The sequence below is a fragment of the Nyctereutes procyonoides genome, unplaced genomic scaffold (genome assembly GCF_905146905.1).
Source record: "Nyctereutes procyonoides isolate TBG_1078 unplaced genomic scaffold, NYPRO_anot_genome, whole genome shotgun sequence".
In the NCBI taxonomy this organism is placed as follows: domain Eukaryota; kingdom Metazoa; phylum Chordata; class Mammalia; order Carnivora; family Canidae; genus Nyctereutes; species Nyctereutes procyonoides.
The window spans coordinates 58,065,344-58,084,832 of NW_026575135.1; the positions used below are offsets into that span (position 1 = coordinate 58,065,344).

General features: G+C 38.6%; 1 protein-coding gene across 1 annotated transcript in view; it reads right to left on the minus strand.

The window, feature by feature from the left end:
- MEGF10 (multiple EGF like domains 10) overlaps positions 1–19,489 on the minus strand; it is a 339,552-nt gene that overhangs the window by 253,728 nt on the left and 66,335 nt on the right. The window contains exon 2 of the mRNA XM_055302009.1: positions 7,801–7,921. The gene's annotated coding sequence lies outside the window, so the exon portion shown is untranslated. The remainder of the gene's footprint in view (positions 1–7,800; positions 7,922–19,489) is intronic.

The window sequence follows — 19,489 nt, forward strand, 5'->3', positions numbered from 1 at the left end:
AGAGAAGGTGGAGGTGAGTATTCAGATGAGAAGGAGAGATTGGAAGGACCAGCACAGAACCCATAGTTGCTCCCAGGTACAAAGGTAGAGTAGGACATTTGTATTTCTGAGAGCATTCCAAACTCAAGCAGATCTACAGAAACTACAGATAAGGCCTGGATTTGAAGCAAAATTAGCCATGACATACAGAGAGCCAGAGAACAGTCTGAAAATAGCAATATGGACCCATCCTATCACAGACAGCTTGAGACACTGCAGAGCATGGACTGTGGTTGAGGAAAAAAGGGACCCAGGAGTACAGATACCTTAACAGAAAATATTCCAAGTTACATGTGCAGAGGAGGGAGAGAATCAGATTAAATTTCACTTTATGATAGCTGGGAGTTTATTGTCTATATTAATGCTAAACTTGATCACTAGTTTTAATTCCAGGGTTTGGTTTCTTTTTTTTTTTTAAATATTTTTTTTTAATTTTTATTTATTTATGACAGTCACACAGAGAGAGAGAGAGGCAGAGACACAGGCAGAGGGAGAAGCAGGCTCCATGCACCGGAAGCCCGACGTGGGATTCAATCCTGGGTCTCCAGGATCGCGCCCTGGGCCAAAGGCAGGCGCCAAACCGCTGCGCCACCCAGGGATCCCTCAGGGTTTGGTTTCAATTATTCTCAAAAACGTATTATCTTTGTAAAACCCTTGGTTAAAAAGATCCTCAAAAATATCATACCTGGGAAAAATAAACCCAAGCTGAACATTATGTTAGGGTTCTGCTATGCAGCTTTAGTAAACAGAAACATCTAGAAAACAATGCCTCAAGCTTTATTTTGCTCTGAGTGTAACACATTACACAGCCATCCCTCAGAGGCAATGGAAAGATAACAGGTTAGCAAGCAATGTAAAAGGAATCAGTCTTTCCATGAATAGGGTATTCTGAATTGAAAAAGATGGCATAACGGACCAGACGACAATATACAGATGAAGAATCCTAAATTCGAATGAAGTGAAATCAATAGCTGGAATAAGGAAGCATTTAAAAACAAACAGACGATCATTTAAAATGAAACTAATTAACATTTATCCTTAAATAAAATATTGCACATTTTACTTTCATTGTTACTTAACATCCCAGAACTCTTCAGGGATGCACCAGCTACAAGGAACTAACCACAGCAGTGAATAATTCATGTGGAATATAGAGCCATAGATAAAAAGAGAAGAGCAGTTGATTGGTTTTTTTCCAAGAAATTGTTAGTGTTACATTACATTTTATTGAACCAACCTCAAAAAATAACAGAGCCTGAACATTATTATCCTCGTTATTACCTTTCCTTTCCAAGTGCCATATCTTGTTCTCTCTTGAGTTGATACATTCTGATTACTTTTGCTTACTTTAGAGATTTGCTTTTTCTAGTGAAAAATGCTTGACTAGAACCTCTCATATTCGAATTTCTTCAAGTTATAACCACTTGCTATCAAACTTAAATAATCTCCCTTATCTTATTAGAATCCATTTGTTCATTTCCAACCTACATCTTCCATTTAATATAAGGAGGTGTTCTTTAGTCCCCTTTCTCCCTACCTACAAAGGACAAATGTGTCTTTCATTAGTCATGGTCATGTTGACACCCCCACATCACATAAGGAATCAGGACAGCTGACACAATGTCTGTGCAAATGCGGCTATGGGAGAATTGAGTGTGACTGGAAAGATTCCGTGGATCCAGTTCACCTTGGATTAAGCTAGGGAACTGATTTCCAGGACCTTGAAAACAGCTGTGATGGAGCAGACAGTCCATTTAGTGAGAGTCACAGGTGTGGGGCCTGGTTTGGGCTATTTGCCTCTTTTCATTTCCAGAAAAGCTTCAGTAGCCAATACTGCCCTGCATTTCCTATCAGGCTTATCATTGTCTGTTGAAACTGTGCCATGTATCCCACGGTATGAATCCAGTGATGCACGAAGTATTTCTTTCATTTGGGGTTTTTGTTTTATGGTTTTGTTTTTGTTTTTGAGGGTTTTTTTTTTTAAGTTTTGTTTTGTTTTTTTACTATTGTTCAGGGAAACTAAAGTCAGAGCTCCTTATGTTCTGCTTTAAGCTGCTATGCTTTTCTTTCCTATCTTTGATTTAAAAAAAAAAACTCCAACATATTCCAAAAAAAGAGTTTATGTTTTGAAATAGTTTCTCAAACCACAAAATATACAAATTGGATTCAAATTTATCTTTGTGAGTCGTAGAAACTGCTTTGGTTCAATAGGGAAAACTTGGGGTGGACTTTGGACAAGTTAAATCATGACTGGTCCAGTCCCTGCCACTTTGTGCTCCTTCTCTCCCCAACCTTTCATCATGAGGTACTTAAAAATAAATCAAGCAAGGAAGCAAGCAAGCACAGGTGTCTTAGTCCATTCAGGCTGCTATGGTAAAAATACTGTAGACTGAATGGCTTAAATATCATTTATTTTTCAAAGTTTCAGAGGGTGAGAAGTCCAAGATCAAGGTGCCCATGGATCTGGTGTCTGGTGAGATCCACTTTCTGGTTCATAGATGATCACCTTTCACTGTGTCTTCACACGGCATTAGGGGTAAGAGTTCTCTGAGTTCTCTTTGATGAAGACACTAATCTCATGCATGTAGGTTCCATCTTTGCATCCTAATCACCTGCTAAAGGCCCTGTCTCCTAATACCATCACATTAGGGGTTCAGATTCCAGCATAGGAATTTGGGGGATGAGGTGGGCACAAAAACATTCTGTCCATAACAACAGGCAACCAGAGTTGCTAGTGTCTTATTTCATAGATCATTTCTTGAATAGCAGCCAGCCTTGTCTTAAGAGGGTTCCTGATGCCACATTCAATGTCTACTTTAGTAAGAAATGAGTTTATGTCTTAGATTCCATAAATATAGAAATTCCATGATTCTAAATAGTCTCAGTAGGGAATCCTGCTTGTTCCTATCTTGCTACTTTGCTACTCTGGAATTAAATGTACTCCCTTAACACTGAAGTAATTAATGACGATTTCTGAAGCTGGTTGGCAGAGAACAAGTAGGCACACCAAAGGCATACAAAGTTGTAGCTGAGGCCTCAGCAGCCTAGAGCTTCTTGTGCCTGATTCTGCTGTTTCTGCTGATGCTTAAGTAGAGTCCAAAGTGATCAGCTAAGGCTGGCTTCTGCCAGTACACCCCCTACCCAGGCTACAGTAGTTTTTATAGGTTCCATGGAGGAAGATTACAATCTTTTAGTGTTCAGTTCAGCTAAGAAGCTCCATACCAATTTCCTGGGCTTACTACTCCAGCTTTTTAGATTTCACTCCCTGGCATTTCCCTCATGTCAGGAGTCTTATCCCCCCCCCCCCAGATTCTGGTGCCAGGAAATTCATGGACCCCAAAACACCAGACCTCTTACTTGTCACCCCCTACAAGTAGAGCCTACTTCTATTTTCAGATTCCAGCCTAGGTTCAAGATCTATCACCAAATGAGTAAAAGGAGAGGAAAAACTCACTAATTGCTATTACAGGGTCTCTAACCCCTATATCCTAAAGTCTGTTTAGGTACCAGGCAGTCATCTACTTATACATGTAATGCTTTTTTAAAAAGATTAGTAGCAAGCCAAACGGGAGAATTTTGAAAGAGTTCCTGGAATCTATTTCACATGTGCTAAAAATGCATTTAAATATATATTCATTTATACTAGTGGTGAAAGTTGTTGCTTCTAATGGTAAGAAAGGCGGGGGGGGCAAAGTCAGAAAACAGTTGTTTTTCATAAGACAGCACACAGAACTCTCTGACTCTTTAAAATATGACCATTTGTATATTTCAAAATATAAAACCAAAAGAAAATTAAGAATAAATACTACTTTGAGATAAAACAAACAAAAAACTCTGCAGAGAAGAAGCAAATTACATACAGACTCAGAAAAAGAAGGGCTTCAGAATTTTCAGCAACAACACTAGAAGCCAGAGGCAATGGAGAAATGCTTTATAGTTTTTGAGGAAACTAGTTTCCAAATTAGAAATCTACTTTCAATCAAACTCATATATCCTTGGTGTAAAATCAAGATAACTTTAGGCATACAAGGCACATTAGCCAGGTTAAGTTAATACAGCAGAAACTACTCTAGACAGTTGCTATGGTTAAATGTTTGTATCTACCTGCCCCCAAAATTCATATGTTGAAATTCTAAGCCCAAATGGATGGTATTAGAAGGGGGTGCCTTTGGGAGTGATGAGGTCATGAGATGGAACCCTCATGAATGAAACTGATGCCCTAAAAACAAAACAAAACAAAACAAAAAAGAAACTGATGCCCTTCTAAAAGAGACCCAAGAAGGCTCCCTTGTCCCTTCTACCATGTGAGGGCACGCTGAGAAGTCAGCAGGCTGTGAGCTAGAAGAGGATGTTCACCAAAATCCGGCCATGCTGGCACCCTGATCATGGATTTCCAGCCTTCAGAACTGTGAGAAATAAATTTCTGCTGGTTTTAAGTTTGTGGTATTCTGTTACAGCGGCCCAAACACACTAAGATATCAATTTAGGCCAAAAAGACTAGTGATAAGATGCAGAAAGCTCACAGACTGGGAGAAAATGGACGGCACTTCCAGGAGTGACAGCCCAGCACAGACCTGCCCATTGAGGGAGTTGATGCCTCGGACAGAAGCCACTAAATCACAGGTGCCAGTTCCAACCTCTGCATCTGCCATCATCAAGAGGCTGTAAAATCAGATGCTTCAGTCACACTTTAGACTCCAGAACCCTGCTGGGCTGCCTCACCCAGATATGCACCTGCCAAGCGGAAGCCTTCGTCATGCCTCTTTCCCAGGTAATACGGCCCTGGATCTAGATTGTGACTCTGACCCAAATGCAGCTGACGGGTAGAATCAGAAAATGTCTGTAATCCAACAACTGGAAAATGACCTAAAACATGTTCTTTGTTAAGAATATAGAATTTATGGGCACCTGAGTGGCTCAGTGGTTGAGGAACTTACCCTTGGCTCAGGTCATGATCCTGGGGATCCTGGGATCTAGTCCCACAACAGGCTCCCCACAGGGAGCCTGCCTCTCCCTCTGCCTATGTCCCTGTCTCTCTGTCTCTGTTTCTCATGAATACATGAACAAAAAATCTTTAAAAAAAAAAAGAATATAGAATTTATAATGTGGGAAACTCTTCAAAGAGTGGGAAGGCAGCCTGAATGGCAAACAACCATACACACATCCTTAAACTTCTACCTCTTACAGACTCTTTCTTATGAAGCAGCCAAAAGATACTACTGGTGTTTCAGCACCAAACAAAAGAATGAATCAAGAAAAGAGAGCGAGATCAAATTAGGAAATAGGAGACCTGACACATGGAGGCAGGCAAAAGTGGTTCCCAAAATGATGATGAAGGGAAAGTCCAGTGTGAGCAGGAAGACAAAGTCCACACAGAGGGATGGGAACAGGGAAGAATCTGCTAGATCACCTAATGTTATTAACTCTTATCAAAGTATCCAGAGAATGATGACAAGCACAGAAAATACTGAACAATAGGAGGTGGGCGGGGGGAGCGGGGCGGGGGGTGGGGCGGATAGGGAAGGCAAGCATTAACCCTAAGAAAATAAAAAGATATATAGGAAAGGAAATAAAATTTTACTGTGCTACATGTCTCAGGCATAACAGGACTTTCACAGGCATGGTAGTGTAAACACTCTTTACACTGATGATAGAGAAGTGATGTAACTATATCAGGAGGCTGGGGTAGGAAGGGAAGAAGATGCATTAGAAGGGAGAATACAGTGGGGTATAAACACTAGCTACTAGCTCTTCATCTTCTACTTTAGGAAGCCAAACATAGTATCTAACATTGAGAAAACAAGAAATAATAATATAAGCGTGTTACTTAGCATGTGAAAATAAACACCACAAGAATGTTTTTTTAAGGTTTTTTTTTTAAGTTGCTTATTGTTGCCTTGAGGGCACAGCATATTAGAGTGGAAAAGGGTGAAGATCACTATTTTTCAATTATAATCCTGACAGCATTATTTCACTTTTAAAGTCATGTATATACATACATGCATGTATGTAGACACATATACATGCCTATACATACATATGTATGTAGACATGCTTGTAGATATATATTCATACACACTAATTAAAATTTTTAAATTAAATTTAGGAAAAAACAACTCTTGGTGGTTCATCTGCAGCCTTCTCTTAAGATTCATGCATCTCCTCTCTCTCCCTTTTCGGTGGTACACCTGCTGATTCTATAAACCATTCTCTCCTCCTGTCAAGATGACAAACTACATTAGCCACTGGCTCCTTTCTGAAAATCAACCCTAGAGAAACTACAGAAGCCAGAGGGAAACTTGAATTTGAGGAACTAGCAACAAAGAATAAACTAAAATAAAACACTATGAAAAGTCCCTGGGAAGTCTGCAGACTCAGGAAATGAATGAGAGGGCAGGGACATGGTAGGGGGTTATATGGCTTCAGCCTGGGGGAAGGCAGCCAGAGGAGGACAGCTTTCTGTTCTGCTCTTGCTTCTCCCCTACATGGACAGTCTGTGGATCGCCCCAGAAACTGGCAGCAATAGCTAAGGCTGCAGAGGTCAGCTGGGTATAATAAGGGCAGTGCAAAAGCCCTGCAGGAGTAAGGAGGGATGAGAACAGGGAATGTGTACTGAATACCTTGGGTATTCACCATTGGACCCCCTCCCACTCTAAACCCCCAGGACAAGCAGAGCAAACCTATGGAAACTGTTCTGTTTCTAGAGTCTAGAAACTATTTCCCATTTCCCACTTAAATGGGAAATACACACTAGAAAACTTATTTCTGGATGGTGGGCAAATGGGAATGATCACCAACAGCTCTGTGGACCCTGAGGCTCTCTTCCCTGGCTTTAATTTAGCTACAGGTACATCAAATAGAGTCTGGGCTGTAGCCATTTCCCAGCCCATAACCATGTGTAGTAATTGATAGTCAAAGTTGAGGAGGGGTTCTCGGGACCAAAAAAAAAACACACAAAAACAAAACAGAACAGAAAAACAGAAATCCATTTAAGGACTACAACTACTATATAAGCAAAACAGCAAACTCAACAGTGAAGACCATCTGAATCAGAATTATGAGAAGGGACAGACTGAGCAATTAACGTGTAAAGTAATGATGATAAATATATTAAGAAGTAAAGGTTGATGTCAGAAATATGAAGTAAGAATGAGAAAACATTTAAAAAAGGACCAAATTGAGTAGAAGGTATGAAATATGTAATAGCTGAAGTGAATAAAACAATAGTTAATATATAAAGCAAGATGGATAAAGGATGAATAAATCAATGAATTGAAAGATCAGATGGACAGGGACATCTGAGTGGCTCAGTAGGTTAAGTGTCCGATTCTTGATTTCGGCTCAGGTCACAATCTCAGGTTTGTGGGATCAAGCACCGCAGTAGGCTTCATGTTGGGCATGGAGCCTGCTTAAGATTATCTCTCTCCCTCTCCCTCTGCCTCTCCCCCCAACTCTCGCACCTGTGCATGTGTGTGTGTACGCACTCACACACTCTCTCTCTCAAATAAATAAATCTTTAAAAAAATAAAGAAATAACAGATGGACAAACAGAGGTTAGCATAAAAGGGAAAAGAGAAGAAATATAGAAGAAAGCTAGAAGATGTGAAGGGTGGGAGCAAGAGTGCGGTGATTTGTGTCCACTTGGCTAGGCTGAATCCAGTTCCCTCATACCCCATTTCCTGTACATTACCATTTAGGTGGGCCATAAGCCAGATTCCTGAGAAAAATCTGAAGGGCACTGTCCGTAACCTGCTAGCTCACCTCACTGGTGGGAAGCAGCCATGGAGTTTCAAGCCTCTGCACCTTGCATAGATCCTCACTAAGCTTCACTGACCTCCAGACCAGGTATGTGCTTGGCAATTGTGATGAAAGACTCTGGTTTCTGTAAGAAACACGTATAATCAAGGTTAGAGGCAAAAAGAACTAACAGGAATTCCCATCTGTCCTCACAGGCTCCAGATTGTACTTGTGAGTTCCAACATGTCTTTACTTCCATCTTCCATTCCCAACCTCCCGATCTATAGTGTTAAAGCTCCCACTGGATATAAAGACCATAGTCTTGTAAATACTGTTTAACCAGTGTTCACATTTCATAAGGTCAAATCCCTGCAATATATATATATATATCCCTTTCCCACTCCCATCATACTGATATTATCTCAAATTTTAGTTCTAAGTTGTTTTGGATATATTTGTAAGTTTGTTCTTTTTCTCACTTTGGTCCTTAATAAAAACATAAACTTTACCAAGGAACTGTATCACCTTTAATCATATTTCTTGAATATTGAGTACTGCTTCCAATACATGTTTTTAGTACAACATCCTTTTCAGTCTTACCTAAATATATGTGTGTGTGTATGTGTGTGTGTATTTGTGTGTGTGTATATATATATTTTTTTTTAAGCCATCACACTGGAAAGACAATTTGGCTAAATATAAAACTTGAGGGTCAAAGTTATTTTCCTTTATATTTAGAAAGTATTTTCCCATTTGTCATTTTGTGCCCATTGTTCAACCTGATTCTTGTTCTCATTAATGATCTCTTTGTTTTCTCTGGAAGTTTTAAAAATTCTTTCCTTGTATTTGATGTCCTTAAGTTTTTTTCTGATGTCCTTAAGTTTTTTGCTTATTTCTTTATAATTTGTCCTCTCTTTCTCTATTTGCGTATAATAGAGTTCAATCAGAGAAGCAGAACTATTATGACATCGGGGTGTGTGTGTATGTTTACAATAACAATTATATATATACACACATACATAGGTTCACTAAATTACTTGTCTAGTTAGGAGAAATATACAGATGTTGATAAGATTAAGAAATTAATAAGAACAGGGGTGCCTGGGTGGCTCAGTCCATTAAGCATCTGACTTCAGCTCAGGTCATGATCTCAGGACCTGGGATCAAGCCCTGTGTTGGGCTCCCTGCTCAGCAGAGAGCCTGTTTCTCCCTCTACCAATGCCCCTCCCTCCCAGTGCCCCTCCCCTCACTGCACATGCAGTCTCTCTCTCTCAAATAAATAAATAAAATCTTTAGAAAAAAAAAGAATCAATAAGAACAAGTAAACATGGAGTAAGGGTCTTAAAGGAAGCTACACTTGAACAAAAACAGAATAATTTTTTGACCAAGCAGAAAACAAAAAGAAAATACAGTAAACTGAAAACGAGATGTCGTAGGAGAAGTAATTTCTAAAACAACAGCAATCACAATAAGTGTAAATGGAATTAAATCACAAGTTAAAAAAAATACTCTCTAATAGTATTAAGAAGTAAAAACAAATTCCAAAAATATGTTGTCATAAGAAATATTCATAAAACCTAAAGACACATAAAAAACAGCAATGAAAGTAGCTGACAAAAAAAGTTGAGATAAAAGATAAAACAATAAAGTAAGAAGATATAACCATCATAAAAATATATGGACCTAATAATATGTTACTGTAACTGACAGCATACAGAGAGAAACATATAGTTGTAATTTTTAACACCCAGTTATGAGAAATGTATTAAGTAAACAAAAATTAAGTAGATTTTTAATCTAAATAATATTACTTATAGGCTTATACTATTAATTATACTGTTCAGATCTTTGATAGGTATGTTCTGATGGTACGGTGTATATAATATGTATCTTTGGGTATATATACATGCCATAATAGTTCATGCAACTAATGGCAAATATACATTTTTAGAAACATACACATATTAACATGAATGTATCATGTCTACAAGAAGTCTTAATAAACTCACCCAGAATAATGTCTATACATTATATCTTCCAAACATAATGGAATAATACTAGAAATAAATAACAGAATTTCTTTATATGTCCCATATTTTGAAAATACCACATCATTGGATAACTCATAGGTTAAAAATGAAATTATAATCAAACTGAAGAAATATCAAGTAGTGCTTGGGTGGCTCAGTTGGTTAATTATCCTACTCTTGGTTGTGGCTCAGGTCATGATCTCAAGGTCATGAGACTGAGCCTCAAGTCAGGTTCGACACTCAGTGGAGGAGTCTGCTTGAGATTCTCTCTCTGTCCCTCTTTCATGCATGCTCTCTCTCTCAAATAAATAAATAAATAAATAAATAAATAAATATTTAAAAATGAAGAAATATAAAAAAATAAAGAAATATCTAGCATTAAACGAACATGAAAACACAAAATGTATGCAGCATAACTAAAGAAATATTTACAAGGGCATTTATACATTTAAATATGTTTATCAGGTAACAATAAATGTTGAAAAGAAATATGCTCAGCATCCAGCTCAAGAAGTAATAAAAAAAAAAAAGGACATCAAAAGAAACTCAAAGAAGAAAAAAAATGTAATAAAGGATGTAACAAGAAACAATATAGTAACTTTTTTAAGTGAAGGAAATTAAAAAGACTAAAAGTTCTATTTTTGAAAGATAACCAACATAAATTTCTGATAAAACTGATAAGGAGGGGCACCTGGGTGGCTCAGGCAGTTAAGCACCTGCCTCCAGCTCCAGGTGGTATCTTGGGGTCCTGGGATCCAGCCCCATGTCAGGCTCCCTGCTCAGTGTGGAGTCTGCTTCTCCCTCTCCTTCTCCCCTTCCCCCCTGTTCATGAGCACTCTCTCTCAAGTAAAAAAAATAAAAAAATCTTTTTTAAAAATGGACTTAGTGGGAAAAAAGAAAGTAAAAACTAAACAAAGTATGATCAAATAATGAAGAGGAGAAAACAATTTCAGATTTTAAAAGAAAGCGTAGATATAGGCATAAAAAATTCCCCAAAAAATACGTGAAATGCCAAACTGGCACAAAAAGAAAAGGATAATTTAAAACAGATTCACAAGGATTCAAGAAATTTAACTGGTAGTTAAAAATCCATCTCAAAATCTCTAGACCTGGATGCTTTTTAAATGGAATCTATTAAACTTTTAAAAACACAATTCCTATGTTATGTAAGTTGTTCCCAAAAATGCAAAAAAAAAAAAGTCTCAGTTCATTTTATGAAACTAATATAATCTTACTTCCCTCAAGGCTTCTGGATTTTAAGACATAATTCATAAAGTGTTCCCCACTCCCAGATTATAGAGGATTTATCCACATCTTTCCTGGTACTTACATGCTTTCATTTTATTTTAACATTTATGTCTCTGATCCATTTGGAATTTATTCTGGTACGTACTGTAAATAATGAATCCAATTTTCTCTATTCCCATATGGCTACACACACTGGTGTGCTGGAGCTGGCTCATGCCAGCTCATAAGAGATGATTGTTAAATTTTCAGGAATTTTGTGAGCTGATTGCTAAACACAGCCATTATTACAAAATAGGGAAAATCTATTAAGTCTAATCTATAGAGAAAATCTAAATTTGGTTTGGTAATGACTTTTTAGATAAAATTCCAAAGGCATGCTCCATGAAAGTAATAATTGGTAAGCTGGACTTCTTTAAAATTAAAAACTCTACTTTGCAAAAGACATTGTCAAGAGAATGAGAAGATGAATCACAAACTGGGAGAAAGTATTTGCAAAAGACACATCTAATAAAGGACTTTATCCAAAATACACAAAGAGCTCTTAAAACTCAATAGTAAGAAAATTAAAAACCTGATTTATAAGAGGGATAAAAGACCTAAATAGACACCTTGCCAAAGAAGATACACAGTCAGCAAATGAGCATATGAAAGGATGCTCCACATCATATGTCATTAGAGAAATGCAAACTAAAACAATAATGAGATACCACTAACATCTATTGGAAGAGCTAAAATCCACAAACTGACAACACCAAATGCTGATGAGGATGTGGAGCAATAGGAACTCTCATTCATTGGTGGTGGAATGCAAAATCAAATAGCCAATTTGGAAGACAATTTGGTGATTTCTTACAAAACTGATCATGCTCTCATCATGTAATTCAACAATGGCCCTTCTTGGTATTTATTAAAATGAGTTGAAATTTTACTTAGAAACCTCCCCTCCGAATATTTAGAATAGCTTTATTTGTAACAACCATAACCAAGATGCCTTTCAGTAGGCAAATGGGTACACTGTGGTACATTAAGACAATGGAATATTATTCAATGCCAAAAAGAAGTGAGCAAAAATATAAATGCATATTACTAAATGGAAAAAGCCAATCTGAAAAGACTGCATACTACAAAATTATAAGTATATGATATTCTCAGAAAGACAAAGTAAGAGACAGTAAAAAAAATAGTAATAAATAAATAAATAAAAATCAATGGTTACCAGAGGTTATGGAGGAGGAAGGATGAATCAGAGGAGAACACAGAAGATTCTTAGGGCAGTGAAAATATTCTGTATAATACTATAATGGTGGGAATGTCATCACATATTTGTCAAAACCCATAGAATGTGCAACACCAAGAGTGAACCCTAATATACACTTGTACTTTGTGTAGTTATTATGTGTCATTATAGGTTCATCAATTGTAACAAATGTACCACTCTTGTGCAGGATGTTGATAGTGTAGGAGGCTGGTGGGGGACAGGGTTATATAAGGGAACTCTCTTTACTTTCCCCTCAGTTTTACTATGAACCTAAAACTGCTCTAAAAAATAAATCTATTTAAAATAAGAAAAGCAAGCGTGCCCGGGTGGCTCAGTCAGTTAAGTGGCTGTGTTTGGCTTCAGGTCATGATCTCAGGATCCTGGGTCAAGCCCCACTTTGGGCTCCCTGCTCAGCGTCCCCGCTTCTCTCTCCTCCTCTACCCTTCCTCCCCTGCTTGTGGGATCTCTGTCTCTCTCTTTCCCTCTCTTTCTCTCTCTTTCTCCTTCTCTCTCAAATAAATAAATAAATAAAATTTTAAAAATAAAATAAGAAATGCAAAGTGAGGCATTATCTTGCTTCTATAATATGAGCAGATATTAGAAAGTTGGGTCATGCCCGGTGTTGGTGGAGAGGCAACAATATCATGCTCTGCTGTTGGCCATGTAGACTTGTACACATCCTGTCATACTGGCAAATCTATAGCAAATTAAGTGTGTACATATTTGTGATAGGTACTCAGAAAGGGGGTTCTAAATATGTCTCACACCTATCCATACAGGGACATGCAAGAGGTCATACATTTTGAAGTTGTTCATAGGGACAGAATATTGGAGGCTCTCTAGGTGCTCACTATCCAGAATGGGAGAAAGGAAGACATGCATTGGTGAAATCTGGTGGTTGAGCAGCTAGAAAGCCACAGACTCAAATATACATGGTGACATGCATAATATTAAAAACACAGTGAAGGGATCCCTGGGTGGCACAGCGGTTTAGCACCTGCCTTTGGCCCAGGGCTTGGTCCTGGAGACCCGGGATCAAATCCCACGTCGGGCTCCCTGCATGGAGCCTGCTTCTCCCTCTGACTATGTCTCTGCTTCTCTCTCTCTCTCTCTGTGTGTGTGACTATCATAAATAAATAAAAATTTTAAAAAAACACAGTGAAATAAAAGAAAGATATAGAATGAAGTACAGAAGTAGACAGAATGAAGTAAATTTTTAGATAAACCACCAAAGAACACATACAAATAAAAAGATGCACATTAAATACATTGGAAGAGTTTCCCATGCAGTAGAAGAGGAATAGGAGCAAGGTACGTGCATAAAAAATTTTTTATAAAGTTAAAGGGGGAAAAAAAACTAGATCAAAGAGCATCTTTGTGTAGACCATTGCTAATAATATCCCATAAACTAAAGGGTGAGATTAATTTAAACTTCCACACCTGGAACCCAACTAAAGATAGATGATAATGATGATGATAAAAAGACAGGTAAATAAGGGAAAAAAAATTCTCTCTCTCCTTTTGTTCACTGAAATACAACTAGCACCCCACCCCCCAAAGAGTTTCCTTTTCAAATCATTTGACCTTGGTCTTATACGGAACTTTGAAGCTCTTTATATAGAAACAGTTGAGAAACCCTTTTAGTTCAGGAAGTAAATTCCATGCACCCAAACTTCTACTGTCATTTCAATAAGTCCTCTCCCACACTCCACACCTTGTGCTGCAATTTCTGACTTCTTTCTCCCCTGCTCATTAAAACCCAATATGAGCTATACAAATGGGAGAAGAGAGGAAGGTTCTCCTTACAGAAGGGGAAAGAGAATTGCAGAGAGAAAGGACAGCCTGGGCAGACGTAGGATGGCATATAGGACACATTAGGAGAACTGCATTCAGATCATTTAGAACTCTGGTATGACTGCAATTTAGAGTGAGAAAGAGAGGCTCTAGGAGATGAATCTGCAGAGAGAGACAGGATCAGAGTAGTACGCAAAGGATTGTAGGCAAAGCTAAGGAGTCTGAATTCGGACCAGAGGCAAATATGGAGTCATTGAAGAATGTTAAGCAGGGAAGGAAGTGAATTGATTGGATTTATGTCTAGAACCATCACTCTGACAGCAGTGTGGAGAAAAAGGAGGGCAGGAAAGGGGGAGCCAGTTAGAAGGATGCTGCAGTGGTCCATACTAGAGCATCCATGAATTTAACAGATCAGAGTAGCCTGACTCTCTTCGTGGATTTGGTATAAAATTGCAAATTGGCAGGGATAGACAAAATGGTTTCCACAGGTCCCTACCAGCTTTATGATTTTTCAAATTCCACTTATTTTATATTTAATCAAAAAAGGGAGTGATGAGGCATAAGCTAGAGAAATTTGCAAATTTGTGATCAATATGCAGAACTCACATTCAGCAGACAGAAGGCATTAAAGGCTATACATGATGCTGATTGCCTGGATAATTCTCTGTGATCAAGCACACTTTACAATTAATGATAATTTTTTTTAATTCAGGTAAGATCTGTTTTTAAAAGTTTTCGTGTTTGAAATTTTATGGGAAAACTCGGCTGAGTTTAATGCTGAAAATTCTAACTAGTTGCAGAAATATTTTAACATCACTAGAGTCACTTCTGCATCTCCCATCACAAATAAGATTGGATTTGATAGAAAAATCTAGGGCATTGCCATGACAATTACCAGGCTTAATCTTAGTTCCACTTAGGCTTTATATAACTCCAATCAGACAAAAAGCAGAAGGCTGTAAGGGGCAGAGGTGGGTGCTCACCTCTGCCTCTTGTTATCAGAGTGTCCTGACTCCAACAGTAATGCAACATGACATTAAGCCACTGGTTCTCAAAAAAAAAAGCCACTGGTTCTCAACCCTGGCTGTATGTTAGAATCACCTGAGGATCTTTTACAAATTGCTGATGCCTAGCCCCTATCCCTAGAGTTTCTGACTTAATTGGTCTGAAGTGAGAAGGTTTTAAATTTTTCCCAGGTGACTTTAATGTGCAACCACAGTTAAGAACCATTGCACTAGGGATCCCTGGGTGGCACAGCGGTTTGGCGCCTGCCTTTGGCCCAGGGCGCGATTCTGGAGACCCGGGATCGAATCCCACATCGGGCTCCCGGTGCATGGAGCCTGCTTCTCCCTCTGCCTGTGTCTCTGCCTCTCTCTCTCTCTCTGTGACTATCATAAATAAATAAATTAAAAAAAAAAAAAAAGAACCACTGCACTAGGTAATTATCACAGCAATTCTCAAGGTGCCTCCCAGGGATGGCTAGAAGTTGGCAATGCCTTCCAAGTGCCTGCCGGTCTGGATTCTTGTGTGTTTTTGTTTGTTTTTTTTTATAATTCTTTTTTTTTAATTTTTTTTTAATTTTTATTTATTTATGATAGTCACAGAGAGATAGAAATAGAGAGAGGCAGAGACATAGGCAGAGGGAGAAGCAGGTTCCATGCACCGGGAGCCTGACGTGGGATTCGATCCCGGGTCTCCAGGACCGCGCCCTGGGCCAAAGGCAAGTGCCAAACCGCTGCGCCACCCAGGGATCCCTGGATTCTTGTGTGTTTGGATTCTTTCATGGTTTGGCAAAAATAATAGAATTATCACATTAAAAATAAACCAGTTGTATCATTGGTATCCCATCTAAATGGCACCAGCATTTTCATAAATCCTGTTTGATAATTTTATAGAATTATTTTTAATGGAGCAAGGGGGAGTAGGGGAGGAAGAGAAAGGAAGAGAAAATGAAGAGATCCCACCAAGAGCATTCTCACATATGAATGTGAGGACCGGGATGCCTGGGTAGCTCAGTGGTTGAGTGTCTGTCTTTGGCTTAGGTCATGATCCCGAGGTCCTGGGATTGAGTCCTGCATCGGGCCCCCCACGGAGAGCTTATTCTCCCTCTGCCTATGTCTCTGTGTCTCTCATGAATAAATAAAACCTTAAAAAAAAAGTGAGAACTTCTGGGTTTAGGAAGAAGTTGGGTACAGTACAAGTAAACAGCAGTTGTGCAGGATACCATCTGCTTCCCATCATGCCCTTAGGTTATTTGGAGCTCTATTATAACTTCTTTATTATAACAAGGAATTCCCAGATTTTTTTAAAATTTTTATTTATTTATGATAGTCACACAGAGAGAGAGAGAGAGAGGGGCAGAGACACAGGCAGAGGGAGAAGCAGGCTCCATGCACAGGGAGCCTGATGTGGGATTCAATTCCGGGTCTCCAGGATCGCGCCCTGGGCCAAAGGCAGGCGCTAAACCGCTGCCCACCCAGGGATCCCCCAGATTTTTTTTTTAAGCAGAGTGCTGCCAAGTGACCTATCAGGTCTCTCCCTCTCTTTTTTAGTTACAAGTCTGAAAACAATAGAAGACTGTTACTGAATCTTTTAAATACCACAAATAGATCTTAGGAATCATCTGGCATCTTGCTTCCTGTAGCTAGACAATTCTTAGATCTCATTCATCGGGCTGTTGAACTGTTTCTGTTGTTTTGTTTTGTTTTTTTTCCAGACATATACCATTCAGAAATTTTCTGACATTCTTGCTTTTAACTGTTGTGGCTGAATCAAAGCAGCTAAACATGATACCAATTCAATGTCATTTCCTTCAATGCTTAACTCCTCTTTCTGGGCTTGAAATACTGAACAAGCAATTCCTGGCCTCATCCAAACACTACCCAAGTATTTTTCACTCCCAAAATTACAGATTTCAACAAGAGACCTATTCTACTGAATAAAGATGTTGATGGAGACGTGAGAATACACAGATCTCACCTTTTTTTTTTTTTAAATATTTTATTTATTTATTCACGATAGACACAGAGAGAGAGAGAGGCAGAGATACAGGCAGAGGGAGAAGCAGACTCCATGCCAGGAGCCCGACGCGGGACTCCATCCAGGGACTCCAGGATCGCGCCCAGGGCCAAAGGCAGGCGTCAAACCACTGAGCCACCCAGGGATTCCCCAGACCTCATCTTGTAACGAACGCCCAAATGTCATCTTTGATCATGTTCTATACATGACTACAGATAGTCCAAACTGTAGCCAGCTCCTTTCTTTCTCCTTACTGCTTAGCATGGATGTTTGTGTCCCTCCCAAATTCACCTATTGAAACGAAACCCCCATGTTATGGTATTTGAAGAGCCTTTGGGAAGTGATTGGGTCATGGTGGCACACTTATGAATGGGATTAGTGACCTTGTAGAACAGACCCCAGGGAGTCAGCTCCCTTGCCCCTTCTGCCATGAAAGGACACAGTGAGAAGGCAGCCATCCGTGAACCAGGAAGCAGGTCTTCACCAGACATTAAATCTGTTAGAGCACTGATCTTGGATTCCCAGCCTCCAAAACTGTGAGAAATACATTTCTGTTGTTTACAAACTACCTCGTCTATGGAATTCAGCAGCCTACACTGACTGACACCATTTGTCAGCTTGGAGCTTCTTCTTTTTCTTCCCAATGAGACTGAGTTCTACATTGATTAAAATGATTAAAAATCATTTAAGATGATTGAAAACCCTAGGACCCTTCACAATAACCATGTGTCCCCCTTCAGAGTGATGTTGAAATTTTCCAGCATATCGCAAGTCTCGTCGCTCAGGATAGTCTTCATTCTCAGAGTAGACGTGGCAAACAGCTCAGTCTCTTGATATTCAAATAAATAGAGGTCCTATTTATGATAACCTTTTCTATCATTGCAAAAAAAAAAAGTCACTACATAAAAATACAATTATCAGTTTCCTGGCACTGCCATAACAATGTTCCAAAAACTAGGTGACTTAGAAACAACAGAAATTTACTATCTCACAGTTCTGGAGGTCAGAACTCTGAAATCAAGATGTCAGCAAGACCATGCTCCCCCTAAAATATGTAGGGGAAATCCTTCCTCAACTCTCCCTAGCCTCTTTTGGGTTTGCCATCAGTCTTTGGTATTCCTTGGCTTGCAGATGCATAAGTTCAATCTCTGCCTTCATTGTCATATGGTGTTCTCACTGTGTGTCACTGTCTTCACATGGCCACCTTCTTATAAAGACAACAGTAGTGTTGGATTAGAGCCTACCTTATTCCAATATGACTTCATCTTCAATGACTTTTTTCCAAATAAGCTCATATTCTGAGGTCCTCGGGGTTAGAACTTAATACATGTTTTGGGCGGACACAATTCAATCCATACCAATATCCAACTAGATTATTTAAGGTTTTTAAGAAAATATATGAAATCTACATTTTTAAAGAAATTCATTGATTAACCTCTGCATGCCAAAATAAGTTTTGATGAAACTATTCCACTTCTGGTGCTCTTCGCAAAAGGTCCAAAGGTGAGCGAATATCCATGACAAAAAGAGAAATCCTTAACTGAAAAAATAGACCTTGGGGACTCTTCCTCTATAATTTATCTTTTTTTAATTAATTAAAAGTAAAAAAAAGTAACTATACTTTCTACCAAATTTTAGTTGGGAATTTACCTTAAAATTTGAGTCACATAGGAGAGGAGAATGTTTTTAAGGAATGTGCAAAGTTCCCATCTTTATTAGTGTGAAAAATAAGAGTCTAAAAAGACTGAGGGGGAAAACCACTCTAGTTTTTGAAAGCTATTTTTTTTCTGTTTGTGGTACTTATGACAATTTGAATCAGAAAGACCTTGATAATATAAAATGTTATTCCTCAAGATTTTTTACTGGTAAAATGACCCACATTTTTTTCTATGCTATTGAATGAAAGTCCATTCTTCATTCTATTTAACTGAAAAGAGTATCTCTACCAAGGATCTAATGTCATGGAATCAAAGAAAAAGAAGTTTAGAATTTTTAAACTTACACTAAAAATACTTAAGACTAAAGATATAGATATGGATAGGTAGGTAAAAATAAAAACTCCAAATAATATTTTATTTTTCTGCTACTGCTGTAAAAGCATGAAGCACTACACAAACAAAATGAGAAGATACAGAGTATGGTAGTCCTCACTTAAAAAGAACACTAAGGATTTTTCTGAGCATGGGGTTAGAATGTCCTCATCCACACCACACCAGCCCCAGGGGAGTGGTCATGTTTATGCCTTAAAGTGACAGGTTGTGACAGAAATACAACTCAACAGTTGTAAGATGGGGCGCCTGGGTGGCTCAGTCAGTTGGGTGTCTGTCTTCGGCTCAGGTCATGATCCCAGAGTCCTGGGATGGAG